Source organism: Sesamum indicum, linkage group LG10 (assembly GCF_026168435.1).
Source record: "Sesamum indicum cultivar Baizhima isolate 11 linkage group LG10, ASM2616843v1, whole genome shotgun sequence".
Classification (NCBI taxonomy): Eukaryota; Viridiplantae; Streptophyta; class Magnoliopsida; order Lamiales; family Pedaliaceae; genus Sesamum; species Sesamum indicum.
Genome location: NC_142666.1, coordinates 6,202,351 through 6,211,814, shown reverse-complemented (window position 1 = coordinate 6,211,814; position 9,464 = coordinate 6,202,351). Strand labels below are relative to the sequence as shown.

The 9,464-nt window shown below is 59.1% G+C and overlaps 20 non-coding genes across 20 annotated transcripts; all 20 read left to right on the top strand.

Moving 5' to 3' along the window:
- The first annotated feature begins 293 nt into the window (after window positions 1-293).
- Window positions 294-412, top strand: LOC148785753 (5S ribosomal RNA). Its single transcript, XR_016068388.1, has one exon. It is a non-coding gene; the product is annotated as a 5S ribosomal RNA (ribosomal RNA).
- Window positions 413-767: 355 nt separating this feature from the next.
- LOC148785752 (5S ribosomal RNA) lies at window positions 768-886 on the top strand. The gene has a single exon (XR_016062125.1). It is a non-coding gene; the product is annotated as a 5S ribosomal RNA (ribosomal RNA).
- Window positions 887-1,241: 355 nt separating this feature from the next.
- Window positions 1,242-1,360, top strand: LOC148785751 (5S ribosomal RNA). The gene has a single exon (XR_016068387.1). It is a non-coding gene; the product is annotated as a 5S ribosomal RNA (ribosomal RNA).
- A 355-nt stretch (window positions 1,361-1,715) lies between these two features.
- Window positions 1,716-1,834, top strand: LOC148785750 (5S ribosomal RNA). Its single transcript, XR_016062006.1, has one exon. It is a non-coding gene; the product is annotated as a 5S ribosomal RNA (ribosomal RNA).
- Window positions 1,835-2,189: 355 nt separating this feature from the next.
- LOC148785749 (5S ribosomal RNA) lies at window positions 2,190-2,308 on the top strand. The gene has a single exon (XR_016068386.1). It is a non-coding gene; the product is annotated as a 5S ribosomal RNA (ribosomal RNA).
- A 355-nt stretch (window positions 2,309-2,663) lies between these two features.
- LOC148785748 (5S ribosomal RNA) lies at window positions 2,664-2,782 on the top strand. Its single transcript, XR_016068385.1, has one exon. It is a non-coding gene; the product is annotated as a 5S ribosomal RNA (ribosomal RNA).
- A 355-nt stretch (window positions 2,783-3,137) lies between these two features.
- On the top strand, window positions 3,138-3,256 carry LOC148785747 (5S ribosomal RNA). The gene has a single exon (XR_016068384.1). It is a non-coding gene; the product is annotated as a 5S ribosomal RNA (ribosomal RNA).
- A 355-nt stretch (window positions 3,257-3,611) lies between these two features.
- LOC148785746 (5S ribosomal RNA) lies at window positions 3,612-3,730 on the top strand. The gene has a single exon (XR_016062005.1). It is a non-coding gene; the product is annotated as a 5S ribosomal RNA (ribosomal RNA).
- A 355-nt stretch (window positions 3,731-4,085) lies between these two features.
- On the top strand, window positions 4,086-4,204 carry LOC148785745 (5S ribosomal RNA). The gene has a single exon (XR_016068383.1). It is a non-coding gene; the product is annotated as a 5S ribosomal RNA (ribosomal RNA).
- Window positions 4,205-4,559: 355 nt separating this feature from the next.
- Window positions 4,560-4,678, top strand: LOC148785744 (5S ribosomal RNA). Its single transcript, XR_016062049.1, has one exon. It is a non-coding gene; the product is annotated as a 5S ribosomal RNA (ribosomal RNA).
- Window positions 4,679-5,033: 355 nt separating this feature from the next.
- LOC148785743 (5S ribosomal RNA) lies at window positions 5,034-5,152 on the top strand. The gene has a single exon (XR_016068381.1). It is a non-coding gene; the product is annotated as a 5S ribosomal RNA (ribosomal RNA).
- Window positions 5,153-5,507: 355 nt separating this feature from the next.
- LOC148785742 (5S ribosomal RNA) lies at window positions 5,508-5,626 on the top strand. Its single transcript, XR_016068380.1, has one exon. It is a non-coding gene; the product is annotated as a 5S ribosomal RNA (ribosomal RNA).
- Window positions 5,627-5,981: 355 nt separating this feature from the next.
- Window positions 5,982-6,100, top strand: LOC148785741 (5S ribosomal RNA). The gene has a single exon (XR_016068379.1). It is a non-coding gene; the product is annotated as a 5S ribosomal RNA (ribosomal RNA).
- A 355-nt stretch (window positions 6,101-6,455) lies between these two features.
- On the top strand, window positions 6,456-6,574 carry LOC148785740 (5S ribosomal RNA). The gene has a single exon (XR_016068378.1). It is a non-coding gene; the product is annotated as a 5S ribosomal RNA (ribosomal RNA).
- A 355-nt stretch (window positions 6,575-6,929) lies between these two features.
- On the top strand, window positions 6,930-7,048 carry LOC148785739 (5S ribosomal RNA). Its single transcript, XR_016062004.1, has one exon. It is a non-coding gene; the product is annotated as a 5S ribosomal RNA (ribosomal RNA).
- Window positions 7,049-7,403: 355 nt separating this feature from the next.
- Window positions 7,404-7,522, top strand: LOC148785738 (5S ribosomal RNA). The gene has a single exon (XR_016068377.1). It is a non-coding gene; the product is annotated as a 5S ribosomal RNA (ribosomal RNA).
- A 355-nt stretch (window positions 7,523-7,877) lies between these two features.
- On the top strand, window positions 7,878-7,996 carry LOC148785737 (5S ribosomal RNA). Its single transcript, XR_016062003.1, has one exon. It is a non-coding gene; the product is annotated as a 5S ribosomal RNA (ribosomal RNA).
- A 355-nt stretch (window positions 7,997-8,351) lies between these two features.
- Window positions 8,352-8,470, top strand: LOC148785736 (5S ribosomal RNA). The gene has a single exon (XR_016068376.1). It is a non-coding gene; the product is annotated as a 5S ribosomal RNA (ribosomal RNA).
- A 355-nt stretch (window positions 8,471-8,825) lies between these two features.
- On the top strand, window positions 8,826-8,944 carry LOC148785735 (5S ribosomal RNA). Its single transcript, XR_016062048.1, has one exon. It is a non-coding gene; the product is annotated as a 5S ribosomal RNA (ribosomal RNA).
- Window positions 8,945-9,299: 355 nt separating this feature from the next.
- On the top strand, window positions 9,300-9,418 carry LOC148785734 (5S ribosomal RNA). Its single transcript, XR_016068375.1, has one exon. It is a non-coding gene; the product is annotated as a 5S ribosomal RNA (ribosomal RNA).
- Window positions 9,419-9,464: the final 46 nt, after the last annotated feature.

Genomic DNA, 9,464 nt, shown 5'->3' with positions numbered 1-9,464 from the left:
CCCAACCCCTGTATATCTCCCCCTGAGACCCCACGGCCGACTCATCACGAATGCGGCCAACGATCGAAAACGCGCCGGAATCCACCGAGAACGGCGAAATTTGGGCCACGAAATGTGGCACAACGGGGCAAGCCCAGCTGTCCACGTCGTGGAGCTCGCGGCGAGCTTCGCGTGCATAGGCTGCTCGCGGCGTGGCTCCACCAGTGCGCAATGTTACGCCCCCCGAAAGATTCGACGTCCCACCTGTCGCTCCGCTGCTAGAGCATAAAAGGTTAAAGCGCGCATATCTCAGCGGGTGCGATCATACCAGCACTAATGCACCGGATCCCATCAGAACTCCGAAGTTAAGCGTGTTTGGGCGAGAGTAGTACTAGGATGGGTGACCCCCTGGGAAGTCCTCGTGTTGCACCCCTTTTTGCGAAATGCTCCTCCCACCCGTCCAGCTTCCCGCTTTTTCTCGACCGTTCCGCGCACCCCAACCCCTGTATATCTCCCCATGAGACCCCACGGCCGACTCATCACGAATGCGGCCAACGATCGAAAACGCGCCGGAATCCACCGAAAACGGCGAAATTTGGGCCACGAAATGTGGCCCAACGGGGCAAGCCCAGTTGTCCACGTCGTGGAGCTCGCGGCGAGCTTCGCGTGCATAGGCTGCTCGCGGCGTAGCTACACCAGTGCGCAAAGTTACGCCCCCCGGAAGATTCGACGTCCCACCTGTCGCTCCGCTGCTAGAGCATAAAAGGTTAAAGCGCGCATATCTCAGCGGGTGCGATCATACCAGCACTAATGCATCGGATCCCATCAGAACTCCGAAGTTAAGCGTGTTTGGGCGAGAGTAGTACTAGGATGGGTGACCCCCTGGGAAGTCCTCGTGTTGCACCCCTTTTTGCGAACTGCTCCTCCCACCCGTCCAGCTTCCCGCTTTTTCTCGACCGTTCCGCGCACCCCAACCCCTGTATATCTCCCCATGAGACCCCACGGCCGACTCATCACGAATGCGGCCAACGATCGAAAACGCGCCGGAATCCACCGAAAACGGCGAAATTTGGGCCACGAAATGTGGCCCAACGGGGCAAGCCCAGTTGTCCACGTCGTGGAGCTCGCGGCGAGCTTCGCGTGCATAGGCTGCTCGCGGCGTAGCTCCACCAGTGCGCAAAGTTACGCCCCCCGGAAGATTCGACGTCCCACCTGTCGCTCCGCTGCTAGAGCATAAAAGGTTAAAGCGCGCATATCTCAGCGGGTGCGATCATACCAGCACTAATGCACCGGATCCCATCAGAACTCCGAAGTTAAGCGTGTTTGGGCGAGAGTAGTACTAGGATGGGTGACCCCCTGGGAAGTCCTCGTGTTGCACCCCTTTTTGCGAACTGCTCCTCCCACCCGTCCAGCTTCCCGCTTTTTCTCGACCGTTCCGCGCACCCCAACCCCTGTATATCTCCCCATGAGACCCCACGGCCGACTCATCACGAATGCGGCCAACGATCGAAAACGCGCCGGAATCCACCGAAAACGGCGAAATTTGGGCCACGAAATGTGGCCCAACGGGGCAAGCCCAGTTGTCCACGTCGTGGAGCTCGCGGCGAGCTTCGCGTGCATAGGCTGCTCGCGGCGTAGCTACACCAGTGCGCAAAGTTACGCCCCCCGGAAGATTCGACGTCCCACCTGTCGCTCCGCTGCTAGAGCATAAAAGGTTAAAGCGCGCATATCTCAGCGGGTGCGATCATACCAGCACTAATGCACCGGATCCCATCAGAACTCCGAAGTTAAGCGTGCCTGGGCAAGAGTAGTACTAGGATGGGTGACCCCCTGGGAAGTCCTCGTGTTGCACCCCTTTTTGCGAAATGCTCCTCCGACCCGTCCAGCTTCCTGCTTTTTCTCGACCGTTCCGCACACCCCAACCCCTGTATATCTCCCCCTGAGACCCCACGGCCGACTCATCACGAATGCGGCCAACGATCGAAAACGCGCCGGAATCCACCGAGAACGGCGAAATTTGGGCCACGAAATGTGGCACAACGGGGCAAGCCCAGCTGTCCACGTCGTGGAGCTCGCGGCGAGCTTCGCGTGCATAGGCTGCTCGCGGCGTGGCTCCACCAGTGCGCAATGTTACGCCCCCCGAAAGATTCGACGTCCCACCTGTCGCTCCGCTGCTAGAGCATAAAAGGTTAAAGCGCGCATATCTCAGCGGGTGCGATCATACCAGCACTAATGCACCGGATCCCATCAGAACTCCGAAGTTAAGCGTGTTTGGGCGAGAGTAGTACTAGGATGGGTGACCCCCTGGGAAGTCCTCGTGTTGCACCCCTTTTTGCGAAATGCTCCTCCCACCCGTCCAGCTTCCCGCTTTTTCTCGACCGTTCCGCGCACCCCAACCCCTGTATATCTCCCCATGAGACCCCACGGCCGACTCATCACGAATGCGGCCAACGATCGAAAACGCGCCGGAATCCACCGAAAACGGCGAAATTTGGGCCACGAAATGTGGCCCAACGGGGCAAGCCCAGTTGTCCACGTCGTGGAGCTCGCGGCGAGCTTCGCGTGCATAGGCTGCTCGCGGCGTAGCTACACCAGTGCGCAAAGTTACGCCCCCCGGAAGATTCGACGTCCCACCTGTCGCTCCGCTGCTAGAGCATAAAAGGTTAAAGCGCGCATATCTCAGCGGGTGCGATCATACCAGCACTAATGCACCGGATCCCATCAGAACTCCGAAGTTAAGCGTGTTTGGGCGAGAGTAGTACTAGGATGGGTGACCCCCTGGGAAGTCCTCGTGTTGCACCCCTTTTTGCGAACTGCTCCTCCCACCCGTCCAGCTTCCCGCTTTTTCTCGACCGTTCCGCGCACCCCAACCCCTGTATATCTCCCCATGAGACCCCACGGCCGACTCATCACGAATGCGGCCAACGATCGAAAACGCGCCGGAATCCACCGAAAACGGCGAAATTTGGGCCACGAAATGTGGCCCAACGGGGCAAGCCCAGTTGTCCACGTCGTGGAGCTCGCGGCGAGCTTCGCGTGCATAGGCTGCTCGCGGCGTAGCTCCACCAGTGCGCAAAGTTACGCCCCCCGGAAGATTCGACGTCCCACCTGTCGCTCCGCTGCTAGAGCATAAAAGGTTAAAGCGCGCATATCTCAGCGGGTGCGATCATACCAGCACTAATGCACCGGATCCCATCAGAACTCCGAAGTTAAGCGTGTTTGGGCGAGAGTAGTACTAGGATGGGTGACCCCCTGGGAAGTCCTCGTGTTGCACCCCTTTTTGCGAACTGCTCCTCCCACCCGTCCAGCTTCCCGCTTTTTCTCGACCGTTCCGCGCACCCCAACCCCTGTATATCTCCCCATGAGACCCCACGGCCGACTCATCACGAATGCGGCCAACGATCGAAAACGCGCCGGAATCCACCGAAAACGGCGAAATTTGGGCCACGAAATGTGGCCCAACGGGGCAAGCCCAGTTGTCCACGTCGTGGAGCTCGCGGCGAGCTTCGCGTGCATAGGCTGCTCGCGGCGTAGCTACACCAGTGCGCAAAGTTACGCCCCCCGGAAGATTCGACGTCCCACCTGTCGCTCCGCTGCTAGAGCATAAAAGGTTAAAGCGCGCATATCTCAGCGGGTGCGATCATACCAGCACTAATGCACCGGATCCCATCAGAACTCCGAAGTTAAGCGTGCCTGGGCAAGAGTAGTACTAGGATGGGTGACCCCCTGGGAAGTCCTCGTGTTGCACCCCTTTTTGCGAAATGCTCCTCCGACCCGTCCAGCTTCCTGCTTTTTCTCGACCGTTCCGCACACCCCAACCCCTGTATATCTCCCCCTGAGACCCCACGGCCGACTCATCACGAATGCGGCCAACGATCGAAAACGCGCCGGAATCCACCGAGAACGGCGAAATTTGGGCCACGAAATGTGGCACAACGGGGCAAGCCCAGCTGTCCACGTCGTGGAGCTCGCGGCGAGCTTCGCGTGCATAGGCTGCTCGCGGCGTGGCTCCACCAGTGCGCAATGTTACGCCCCCCGAAAGATTCGACGTCCCACCTGTCGCTCCGCTGCTAGAGCATAAAAGGTTAAAGCGCGCATATCTCAGCGGGTGCGATCATACCAGCACTAATGCACCGGATCCCATCAGAACTCCGAAGTTAAGCGTGTTTGGGCGAGAGTAGTACTAGGATGGGTGACCCCCTGGGAAGTCCTCGTGTTGCACCCCTTTTTGCGAAATGCTCCTCCCACCCGTCCAGCTTCCCGCTTTTTCTCGACCGTTCCGCGCACCCCAACCCCTGTATATCTCCCCATGAGACCCCACGGCCGACTCATCACGAATGCGGCCAACGATCGAAAACGCGCCGGAATCCACCGAAAACGGCGAAATTTGGGCCACGAAATGTGGCCCAACGGGGCAAGCCCAGTTGTCCACGTCGTGGAGCTCGCGGCGAGCTTCGCGTGCATAGGCTGCTCGCGGCGTAGCTACACCAGTGCGCAAAGTTACGCCCCCCGGAAGATTCGACGTCCCACCTATCGCTCCGCTGCTAGAGCATAAAAGGTTAAAGCGCGCATATCTCAGCGGGTGCGATCATACTAGCACTAATGCACCGGATCCCATCAGAACTCCGAAGTTAAGCGTGTTTGGGCGAGAGTAGTACTAGGATGGGTGACCCCCTGGGAAGTCCTCGTGTTGCACCCCTTTTTGCGAACTGCTCCTCCCACCCGTCCAGCTTCCCGCTTTTTCTCGACCGTTCCGCGCACCCCAACCCCTGTATATCTCCCCATGAGACCCCACGGCCGACTCATCACGAATGCGGCCAACGATCGAAAACGCGCCGGAATCCACCGAAAACGGCGAAATTTGGGCCACGAAATGTGGCCCAACGGGGCAAGCCCAGTTGTCCACGTCGTGGAGCTCGCGGCGAGCTTCGCGTGCATAGGCTGCTCGCGGCGTAGCTCCACCAGTGCGCAAAGTTACGCCCCCCGGAAGATTCGACGTCCCACCTGTCGCTCCGCTGCTAGAGCATAAAAGGTTAAAGCGCGCATATCTCAGCGGGTGCGATCATACCAGCACTAATGCACCGGATCCCATCAGAACTCCGAAGTTAAGCGTGTTTGGGCGAGAGTAGTACTAGGATGGGTGACCCCCTGGGAAGTCCTCGTGTTGCACCCCTTTTTGCGAACTGCTCCTCCCACCCGTCCAGCTTCCCGCTTTTTCTCGACCGTTCCGCGCACCCCAACCCCTGTATATCTCCCCATGAGACCCCACGGCCGACTCATCACGAATGCGGCCAACGATCGAAAACGCGCCGGAATCCACCGAAAACGGCGAAATTTGGGCCACGAAATGTGGCCCAACGGGGCAAGCCCAGTTGTCCACGTCGTGGAGCTCGCGGCGAGCTTCGCGTGCATAGGCTGCTCGCGGCGTAGCTCCACCAGTGCGCAAAGTTACGCCCCCCGGAAGATTCGACGTCCCACCTGTCGCTCCGCTGCTAGAGCATAAAAGGTTAAAGCGCGCATATCTCAGCGGGTGCGATCATACCAGCACTAATGCACCGGATCCCATCAGAACTCCGAAGTTAAGCGTGTTTGGGCGAGAGTAGTACTAGGATGGGTGACCCCCTGGGAAGTCCTCGTGTTGCACCCCTTTTTGCGAACTGCTCCTCCCACCCGTCCAGCTTCCCGCTTTTTCTCGACCGTTCCGCGCACCCCAACCCCTGTATATCTCCCCATGAGACCCCACGGCCGACTCATCACGAATGCGGCCAACGATCGAAAACGCGCCGGAATCCACCGAAAACGGCGAAATTTGGGCCACGAAATGTGGCCCAACGGGGCAAGCCCAGTTGTCCACGTCGTGGAGCTCGCGGCGAGCTTCGCGTGCATAGGCTGCTCGCGGCGTAGCTCCACCAGTGCGCAAAGTTACGCCCCCCGAAAGATTCGACGTCCCACCTGTCGCTCCGCTGCTAGAGCATAAAAGGTTAAAGCGCGCATATCTCAGCGGGTGCGATCATACCAGCACTAATGCACCGGATCCCATCAGAACTCCGAAGTTAAGCGTGTTTGGGCGAGAGTAGTACTAGGATGGGTGACCCCCTGGGAAGTCCTCGTGTTGCACCCCTTTTTGCGAACTGCTCCTCCCACCCGTCCAGCTTCCCGCTTTTTCTCGACCGTTCCGCGCACCCCAACCCCTGTATATCTCCCCATGAGACCCCACGGCCGACTCATCACGAATGCGGCCAACGATCGAAAACGCGCCGGAATCCACCGAAAACGGCGAAATTCGGGCCACGAAATGTGGCCCAACGGGGCAAGCCCAGTTGTCCACGTCGTGGAGCTCGCGGCGAGCTTCGCGTGCATAGGCTGCTCGCGGCGTAGCTCCACCAGTGCGCAAAGTTACGCCCCCCGGAAGATTCGACGTCCCACCTGTCGCTCCGCTGCTAGAGCATAAAAGGTTAAAGCGCGCATATCTCAGCGGGTGCGATCATACCAGCACTAATGCACCGGATCCCATCAGAACTCCGAAGTTAAGCGTGTTTGGGCGAGAGTAGTACTAGGATGGGTGACCCCCTGGGAAGTCCTCGTGTTGCACCCCTTTTTGCGAACTGCTCCTCCCACCCGTCCAGCTTCCCGCTTTTTCTCGACCGTTCCGCGCACCCCAACCCCTGTATATCTCCCCATGAGACCCCACGGCCGACTCATCACGAATGCGGCCAACGATCGAAAACGCGCCGGAATCCACCGAAAACGGCGAAATTTGGGCCACGAAATGTGGCCCAACGGGGCAAGCCCAGTTGTCCACGTCGTGGAGCTCGCGGCGAGCTTCGCGTGCATAGGCTGCTCGCGGCGTAGCTACACCAGTGCGCAAAGTTACGCCCCCCGGAAGATTCGACGTCCCACCTGTCGCTCCGCTGCTAGAGCATAAAAGGTTAAAGCGCGCATATCTCAGCGGGTGCGATCATACCAGCACTAATGCACCGGATCCCATCAGAACTCCGAAGTTAAGCGTGCCTGGGCAAGAGTAGTACTAGGATGGGTGACCCCCTGGGAAGTCCTCGTGTTGCACCCCTTTTTGCGAAATGCTCCTCCGACCCGTCCAGCTTCCTGCTTTTTCTCGACCGTTCCGCACACCCCAACCCCTGTATATCTCCCCCTGAGACCCCACGGCCGACTCATCACGAATGCGGCCAACGATCGAAAACGCGCCGGAATCCACCGAGAACGGCGAAATTTGGGCCACGAAATGTGGCACAACGGGGCAAGCCCAGCTGTCCACGTCGTGGAGCTCGCGGCGAGCTTCGCGTGCATAGGCTGCTCGCGGCGTGGCTCCACCAGTGCGCAATGTTACGCCCCCCGAAAGATTCGACGTCCCACCTGTCGCTCCGCTGCTAGAGCATAAAAGGTTAAAGCGCGCATATCTCAGCGGGTGCGATCATACCAGCACTAATGCACCGGATCCCATCAGAACTCCGAAGTTAAGCGTGTTTGGGCGAGAGTAGTACTAGGATGGGTGACCCCCTGGGAAGTCCTCGTGTTGCACCCCTTTTTGCGAAATGCTCCTCCCACCCGTCCAGCTTCCCGCTTTTTCTCGACCGTTCCGCGCACCCCAACCCCTGTATATCTCCCCATGAGACCCCACGGCCGACTCATCACGAATGCGGCCAACGATCGAAAACGCGCCGGAATCCACCGAAAACGGCGAAATTTGGGCCACGAAATGTGGCCCAACGGGGCAAGCCCAGTTGTCCACGTCGTGGAGCTCGCGGCGAGCTTCGCGTGCATAGGCTGCTCGCGGCGTAGCTACACCAGTGCGCAAAGTTACGCCCCCCGGAAGATTCGACGTCCCACCTGTCGCTCCGCTGCTAGAGCATAAAAGGTTAAAGCGCGCATATCTCAGCGGGTGCGATCATACCAGCACTAATGCACCGGATCCCATCAGAACTCCGAAGTTAAGCGTGCCTGGGCAAGAGTAGTACTAGGATGGGTGACCCCCTGGGAAGTCCTCGTGTTGCACCCCTTTTTGCGAAATGCTCCTCCGACCCGTCCAGCTTCCTGCTTTTTCTCGACCGTTCCGCACACCCCAACCCCTGTATATCTCCCCCTGAGACCCCACGGCCGACTCATCACGAATGCGGCCAACGATCGAAAACGCGCCGGAATCCACCGAGAACGGCGAAATTTGGGCCACGAAATGTGGCACAACGGGGCAAGCCCAGCTGTCCACGTCGTGGAGCTCGCGGCGAGCTTCGCGTGCATAGGCTGCTCGCGGCGTGGCTCCACCAGTGCGCAATGTTACGCCCCCCGAAAGATTCGACGTCCCACCTGTCGCTCCGCTGCTAGAGCATAAAAGGTTAAAGCGCGCATATCTCAGCGGGTGCGATCATACCAGCACTAATGCACCGGATCCCATCAGAACTCCGAAGTTAAGCGTGTTTGGGCGAGAGTAGTACTAGGATGGGTGACCCCCTGGGAAGTCCTCGTGTTGCACCCCTTTTTGCGAAATGCTCCTCCCACCCGTCCAGCTTCCCGCTTTTTCTCGACCGTTCCGCGCACCCCAACCCCTGTATATCTCCCCATGAGACCCCACGGCCGACTCATCACGAATGCGGCCAACGATCGAAAACGCGCCGGAATCCACCGAAAACGGCGAAATTTGGGCCACGAAATGTGGCCCAACGGGGCAAGCCCAGTTGTCCACGTCGTGGAGCTCGCGGCGAGCTTCGCGTGCATAGGCTGCTCGCGGCGTAGCTACACCAGTGCGCAAAGTTACGCCCCCCGGAAGATTCGACGTCCCACCTGTCGCTCCGCTGCTAGAGCATAAAAGGTTAAAGCGCGCATATCTCAGCGGGTGCGATCATACTAGCACTAATGCACCGGATCCCATCAGAACTCCGAAGTTAAGCGTGTTTGGGCGAGAGTAGTACTAGGATGGGTGACCCCCTGGGAAGTCCTCGTGTTGCACCCCTTTTTGCGAACTGCTCCTCCCACCCGTCCAGCTTCCCGCTTTTTCTCGACCGTTCCGCGCACCCCAACCCCTGTATATCTCCCCATGAGACCCCACGGCCGACTCATCACGAATGCGGCCAACGATCGAAAACGCGCCGGAATCCACCGAAAACGGCGAAATTTGGGCCACGAAATGTGGCCCAACGGGGCAAGCCCAGTTGTCCACGTCGTGGAGCTCGCGGCGAGCTTCGCGTGCATAGGCTGCTCGCGGCGTAGCTCCACCAGTGCGCAAAGTTACGCCCCCCGGAAGATTCGACGTCCCACCTGTCGCTCCGCTGCTAGAGCATAAAAGGTTAAAGCGCGCATATCTCAGCGGGTGCGATCATACCAGCACTAATGCACCGGATCCCATCAGAACTCCGAAGTTAAGCGTGTTTGGGCGAGAGTAGTACTAGGATGGGTGACCCCCTGGGAAGTCCTCGTGTTGCACCCCTTTTTGCGAACTGCTCCTCCCACCCGTCCAGCTTCCCGCTTTTTCT